Source organism: Octopus bimaculoides, chromosome 2 (assembly GCF_001194135.2).
Source record: "Octopus bimaculoides isolate UCB-OBI-ISO-001 chromosome 2, ASM119413v2, whole genome shotgun sequence".
NCBI classification, from domain to species: Eukaryota; Metazoa; Mollusca; class Cephalopoda; order Octopoda; family Octopodidae; genus Octopus; species Octopus bimaculoides.
The window spans coordinates 48,926,574-48,934,886 of NC_068982.1; positions in this window are offsets into that span (position 1 = coordinate 48,926,574).

An 8,313-nucleotide genomic window follows, 5' to 3' on the forward strand; every position below is an offset into this window, starting at 1 on the left:
ACTGATCTTGGAGAACTACTACTGAACAATTGACAAAATTTTTGATATGACTTGTGTGTATCCTGGAGCTCCCGCCAACGAATTTTGAGTGAGGAATTGTAAATGAAAAGAGTTGCAGGGAAATTTGTACCTCCCTTGCTCATAGAAAATCAAAAGCAGTCACAACTGAATGCATATCATGAACAGTTGGAAGTTGATCTGGACTTTTTTTTGAAGGTCATCACTGGTGACAAAAGCTGGTGCTCCAGAATTTACAGGTGTGGAAGAGGTGAAGAAAACAAACGATGGAGGTATTAAAGGGCATCACTTCATAAGAGTTCAAGCACTGCTTCAAACAGAAGAAAACATGTCTGAACTGATGCATTGCTTCAAATGGAGAATACTTTGAAGGAGATAAAAGTGTAAACATGTAAAATTAAGTGAATAAAATCATCATCATCATCATTTAACGTCCATTTTCCATGCTGGCATGAGTTGGACGGTTTGACTGAGGTTTGGAGAGCCAGTGGCTGCAACAGGCTTCTGTCTGATCTGGCAGAGTTTCTACAGCTGAATGCCCTTCCTAACACCAACCACTCCGAGAGTGTAGTGGACGCATTTTACATGCCACTGGCACAGAAGCCAGTCAGGCGAGCCTGGCATTGATCACATTCAGATAGTGCATTTTATATGCCACTGGCACGGGAGTCAGTCGGGGGTACTGGTATCAGCCACGATCAGATGCGCTCTTTATGTGCCACTGGCATGAGAGCCAGTCAGAGGGCACTGGCCACAGCCACAATTTTGGTTTTGGTTTTACTTGATTCAACAGGTCTTCTTAAGAATGTCATATCGCCTGATGCATCAAGCGTACTCTTAAATGGGCCGGACATGCAACACAGGCATTGGCCATGGCTGCGATCTCACTTTAGTTTCTGGATCTTCTCAATCACAATATATCTCCAAAGGTCTTGATCTCCTGTCATTGCCACTGTGAGGCCCAGTGTTTGAAGGTCATGCTTCACCACCTCATCCCATGTCTTCTACAAGTTCCTTCCATAGTTAGGGTATAGTACTTCCACACACAGCTGCCCTTATCCATAAGTAACACATGACCATACCAGTGCAGTTGTTACTCTTGCACACAACATTTGATACTTCTGATGTCCACCTTTTCTCTCAGTTAACTCACACTGTCATGTGTGTACACTGACATTACACATCCAGTGGAACATACTAGCTTCATTTCTTTCAAGCCTACACATGTCATCAGCAGTCATGGCCCATGTTTCACTACTGTGTAGCATGGCAGTTTGCACACATGCATCATACAGTCTTCTTTTCATCCTGTGCAAGAGGCCTTTAGTTGCCAGCAGAGATAGGAGCTCCCTGAACTTTGCCCAGGTTATTCTTATTCTAGCCACTACACGCTCAGAGCAACCACCCCCATTACAGACTTGTTCGCCTAGGTAACAGAAGCTATCAACTACTTCTAGTTTTTCCCCCTGGCATGAGATGGAATCTATTTTCTGTACATCTTCAGTGTTTATTGCCCTTGTGCATCTGCCACACACAAAAACTATCTTCCTGGTTAACCTTCCTTTAATATTGCAGCACCTTTTATGTGTCCATAGCATACACCAGGTATATTGTTTGGAGTGTCTACCCAAGCCTTTTCTACAGATCAAGCAGGACCATCTACCTGAAGGGGGTTTGTGATTTGTCAGCCTTCCTACTTACTTAGACTTTGATTATTGCAAAATTTTGGTTTCTTTTGGGTACCCCTTCCTATTCCCAAACTAAAGACAATAACTAATATTGATTTCCTTTTTTAGTCTTACAGCTAAATTATTCGAAGACAGTTACTTCATTGCCGTATAGAAGTTATGTCTTACTCTATGTTGAATCCTGTTTCGGACCACTTTTGTCATGTTCCAACAAAATTTTCTTTTTTATATTTCTTTATCCTTTTCTAATTCTTTGATTTAAGTAGATAAAGAGTCCTTTTTTGGTTTTATCAAATATTCTAACAGAACAAAGCAGTTATATTTAAACCATTTTCCAATATCCATGAATGCAATGAAACCTCTACAATAACAGAAACAAATTTTACCAAATGTAATGTAATTTAAAAGCCATTGACATCTTCATTCCTTTTGTATAGCACATTTTATTACTGAAAAGTTATGCAATCATTTTATGCACATTTAAAAGATATTTTTCTATGCTTTTAGCATCTATGATCATCATAATCACCATCAACTGTAGCAACCTCTTTTCTTTTAAATAAAAAGAACTATAGTTGCTGAGTAATACTTCATGTGTAATTTCACTAAATGGAGAGATGGTCGGTATCTAACTGGTTACCAAACAGATTTTAACAAAAGTAGTTTTGAGTTTGATGCAATGAATGTACAATGGTAAAAGGTAAAAATTTATTCTCCATAGAAAGTAAAGGAACAAGTTATATGATATACTTATCATTTCAGTAGCTTTCATAATAAAAAAAAACCCATAAAAATATGCTAGCTGTATTTTCTAAAAAAAAATAATTAATTAAATTATGAAATAAATACTTTTTTTATTAATCTATTTGAATATTAAATATGAATATTTAGCAAAAATATTTCCTACTGCTGAATCAGTTTACAAATTTCAAGTGATGTTTCAAACCATGAAAATTTATTGTTGAATAGTTAGTGTTCTCATAATTAAGTTAATGTTAGTATATTTAATGTATGTACTATTTAAGAATGCTGACTATAAATAATTATGTGCAAAGATAGAAACTATACTAATAAATGACTGATGTAGTTTTAGCTATTTCAGCTGGGAGAGTAGTGAATCTGCAGAATCATTAGAGTGTATGTACACAGTGTAGACTATAGACACACAAGAGGTGCAGTGGAATAATAGGAAGGTTCTCAGAGAAAGTAGAGTTCATTTGTGGGAGATGCACAGGAGCCATAAAAACTACAGATACTAGAGGAATTGTTTCTCCCAAATGCCCTGGTGGCTCATAATGGGTTGTGGATAATTTCTGCAACTTAGGGGATAAAATTAGTAGTGGGTGATGTACAGAGAGTTTAATAGCTAGAATAAGACTAGGATGGAGGAAATTCAGAGAGCTTTTACCTCTGTTGGCTATGAAAGGTTTCTCTTTCTGAGTCAAAGGAAGATTGTATGATGCATGCATACAGACAGTTCAACATGGTAGTAAGATGTGGGCCCTGAATGCAGAGGACATGTGAAGGTTAGAGAGGAATGAAACTAGTATGCTCTGCTGGATGTGTAATGTAAGTGTACATGTTCAACAGAGTGTCAGTGTATTGAGAGAGAAGTTAGGCATAAGAGGAATTAGATGCAGTGTGCAAGAGAGAAGACTGCACTAGTTTGGTCATGTGATGGGGATGGATGCCAACAACTCCATAAAGAACTGCCAGTCTCTCAAAGTAGATGAAATATGGAAAAGGGAGACCAAAGAAGACATGGAACAAAGTACTGAAGGACACAGGATGCTGAACCTTTGAGACAAGATGACAAAGTACCAAAATACCTAGCACCTTGCTGTACACAAGATGTCCTGTACTCCACAGTAGAAGTGTTAACATCTCTTCCCCTAGTGAAGGGATTTAGCCTGCAAGAGTCATGTGCCGGTATCACATAAAAAGCACCCAGCACACTCAGTAAAGTGGCTTGCATTAGGAAGGGCATTCAGCTGTAGAAACCATACCATATCAGACTGGAGCCTGGTGCAGCTATCTGGCTTGCCATTCAACCCATGCCAGCATGGAAAATGGATGTCAAATGATGATGATGATGATGGTAGTGGTGGTGGTGGTGGTTGTGGTGGTGGTTGTGGTGGTGGTTGTGGTGGTGGTGGTGGTGGTGATGATGATGATGATGATGGTGGTGATGATGATGACGACAGCAACAATGACGATGATGATGATGATGATGAGGAGGAGGAGGAGGATATAAGTTGTAGTAATGAAGTGAAACCAAATACTGCATAATAAATGATGAGAAATGCACCCATTACACAAGACCTTTCTCATTTATAACATTTCAAAATATAAACCAGTTGTTGGCCCTCCCACTTTTGACTCAGTAGATCATCCACAACCTAACTGCTGGAAAGAGAAAGAGATTCATTCACATACAGCTGATACTCATATTCATTTCATTTGAATAGTGTGGAGCAAAATGAAATGAAATACCTTGCTCAAGGATGCAACATGCCACCAGACATATTTATATCTTAGTGTAATTCAGCGAAAATATGCTGCATTGCTTTGGGGTATTTATCCTACTCCAGTTACGCAAACACTTCTTTGTCACTCTGAGCACATGGAAATGCAGTGATTGGCACATTGGAAACCAATGATGTTATTCTTCTCTAAATACATGCTAGAAAGTGAAAAAAAAAAACGAAAAAGAAAATGAAAATAAAAAACCCAAAATATTAGATTTTAAACCAATGTGTTTCTTTCGGTTCCAAAAAACAAAAAAAAAAGGAGAAAAAAAAATTAACCAAATGTCTCAATGCTAAAGATTCTTTAAACTAGAAAAAAATTTTTGTTCTTTATATCTTTTATAAACCACACATCAGAAAAAGATTCTCGTCTTTTTTATTTTTTTATTCTTGATACACCACACATACTGATCTGTTCTTTTTAATTTTACATGCTTCATCCTCTCTTTTTTTAGATTTATTTCTTCCTTATATATTCACTTCCAATCTGGCTCTCTCTGAAGGTAAACCTGCCTGCATGACTGTATGTCTGTCTGCCTATGTGTCTCCGTCTTTATCACTCACCATCTCAGTATCCCATCTTATCTATACAAATGATATATTTCTTTTTTAAATTGACTTTCCCTAATTGCTTCTGTGCTTCTGAGCCTCTATCAGTGTCTCTCTCTCTCTCTCTCTCTCTCTCTGCTCTCTTTCTTCCAATTTATCTGTTTCTCATTCTATTTTCTATTCTTCTTCTTCTTCTCCTTCCCTTTTACTCTTTCAATTTCTTACCTGTTTGGTGTCTGTTCAGGCTGCTTTTGTCTCATTTCCTGATGCTGTATATGCTTGTTTCTCTTTCTATGTACGCATGGAAATAGCTTCCTCTAATATTCTTTGTAAATCACACACACACACAATCTATCTAAATGCATGTAAATATATATATATAAGTATATATATATATATATGTATACATGTATACATGTATATATATATATATATATATACACACATATATGCATATATATAAATATATATGTATATATTTATATATCATTATCATCATTGTAATGATGTAATGTTTGTTTTCCATGCTGGCATGTGTACACACAAAAGCATATACACATGCACACATAAATTCATTAATATATTATATGCATATACATGCACACACACACACACATACATACATACAAAGGTACACACAGATATAATCATTCCAGTTAATCTATTACATAATTTCCTCCTCTTTCCTAATCTCACCTAAAACCAGGATTGTCAAAAGACTCAGCAACGTTTTTGAGAAAGAAGCTGTTGCTCTCTCATCTGTTATGTTTGATGCTGCAACTTTGTTAATAACCTTTGGGCCAGCATCAAAATCTGATCCACAATGCATTGTTGTTCTACAACAGCTATTTATTCCAAGTCTTTTTTTGTATTTTTGAGATTTTTTTTTTGTCAAGAATGTTTATAAATTGGAAGGGTGTTTTTGTGTATTTTTTTCAAGAAATCTTTCCAATCACGCAAGACCTAAAACGAAAAACCAGTTCTGTGATTTGCTATATATTTTTTAATTACATAGTTATTACATATGTATTTTTTTATTTAGCAGTGCTCCAGCATGGCCACAGTCAGATGACTGAAACAAGTAAAAGAGTAAAGGAATAATTTTTGTATTTGTTTTTGCACCTTTTGGTATAAACTAAGTTAGCTATTCTCATTATTATTCTGATTATTTTTCATTCATTCATGTTTTGCCGTTTTATTATTAGAATTCAAAACATAAAGACAGACGAAATGCCACACAAAATGCTTAGCATTTCATCTGTCTTCACGCTCTGAGTTCAAATTCTGCTGAGGTCAATTTTGCCTTTCATCATTCTGGGGTCAATAAAAAAAGTACCAGTTGAGTACTGGGATCAACATAATCAACTTACCCCTCCCACAAAATTGCTGGCAGTGTGTCAAAATTTGAGATCATTATTGTTATTACTATTATTATTATTAAGGTGGTGAGCTAGCAGAATTATTAGCATGCTGGCCTTATGTTCTGAGTTCAAATTCTGCCAAGATCGACTTTGCCTTTCACCCTTTCAGGATCAATAAATTAAGTACCAGTGAAACACTTCCCGCAAAATTTCAGGCCTTGTGCCTATAGCAGATAGAATTATTATTGTTACTATTATTACTATATAATGTTTTTGTCTTAGTCAATGAAGAATATCTATTTTACTCTCCAAGATTTGCTTTGCTGTGCAGCTTCTGGCATATTCAAAATATCATTAATCTAACAATCATTTGGATTAGCAGTTTCTAAACCTGGTCGTCCACAAATTACTGGTCTTCCACAAATTATTGGAGGACTTTGAGCTTATAAGTTCATAATACAGGTTTCCAATTTTGGCACAGGGCCAGAAATTTCAGGGTCGTGAATAATGATCAACTGGTACTTATTTTATTAACCCCCTAATAGGATGAAAAGCAAAGCAGACCTCGGCAGAATATGAGCACAGAACATCAAGTTGCAAGAAATGCTGCTAAACATTTCACCTGGAGCAAAATGACTCTACCAGCTCACCACCTTAGTTAAGTCTATAATACAGGCTTAAAATTTTAGCACAAGGCCTGCAACTTGGGAGAGGTGTTTTGCTCCAAAGCACAGTGCATTGCTTGGTTCAAGTATCGAAACCACAATCTTACAATCAAGAATCCAACACCCTAACCACTAAGCCATGTACCTTTACTATTTAGACAAATGGAATTATTTTTACCAAAAGTTTTTTTTTTTATCCTGTCATTCATATTATACTGTAGCAATGGGCAAACTATTCATATCACGATTACTATAAACAGGTACTATTAAGGAGTTCATGTAACTTTTATTAGGTGTTCTTTTCGGAGTACTGTATATTAATAAAAACTGTAGATGATGCGGCTTAGAAGTTCTCACAGGTCAGCCATGATCATCAAATACAATATATCTTATCTTCTTATTAAGCTCCTCACTTCCTATGGAGCATAGGCCATTGTCACTGTTCTCAAACTTCCGTTGTCTTTTCTGGTTCTCGCCTTTTGGGTATCTTCTTTTTCACTCCTGCTTCAGCATCCTGCCTCCGATTATTTATAGAAGGTTTTCTCTTCTCCCTCCCTTGTGGGTTCCAGTCCCTGACATGTGATGCAGGATGTTGGTTTTCTTTCAGATTTTGCTACATTGCATCATATGTTTCCCTGAGGGAAGGCCTTCCTCTCCCAGGTTTTGTTAATTTTGAATTGTCACCAATAATTCTATAACAATACTTTTTATTTTCTGTTTGTCCCAAGCAAGACACATTTTTACCGCTAAAAAGGAGGTGGTCCATTTTAGTATGGACACTATCCTTTGATCTGCCCAGTGTCGTAGGCTCTAGGCTCTAGCCAGAGAGCAATACCTACTGGTATAACTCTCTGGATCATTGAGGCATGCAAACCAGTACACAACAAGGAACTGATGCTGTGATAGATATAATAGATATAATTACTGACTAATCCCTTTGTATTTTTAAGATGGCTATAAATAATTTGAAGTGGATTTTGTTGCAATTTTTTTCTTTAAGTTTGAGCTACAAAACATAGGCTTCCCTCATCTTGATTAAAATGATGGTTTTGTTAATTTGTAGCACTGTGTTCAATTCTTAAGGCAGTCTTTAACAAAGATTATCTTATATTAAAGATTATAGTTTTTATTATATCATCCATTGATTTGTGACTGAATTCAAATATAATTCATGTAAATAATTTCATGTCAGAATACTTGTATAATAAATATGAATAAAATATAAAATATATTAAAAACATGTCCATATTCATTGGTAAGTCATATGGAAAGTAGGTCTTATATTGTAAAAATTGGGGAAAATTTATTTGATTAAAAGCTATTCATTGCAAAACATGAAACCAAAATTTAATTCTTTTCTTCCCTCTACATTTAAATAAATTTTTTTTTTTTTTTAGATATCATTGAATTTTACATTAAGATTTACATGATCTTCTAAATACTAAGTTTTGAAATACTTCATTACCATGCAAAACAATGTGTGTGTGTGTGTGTGTGTGTGTGT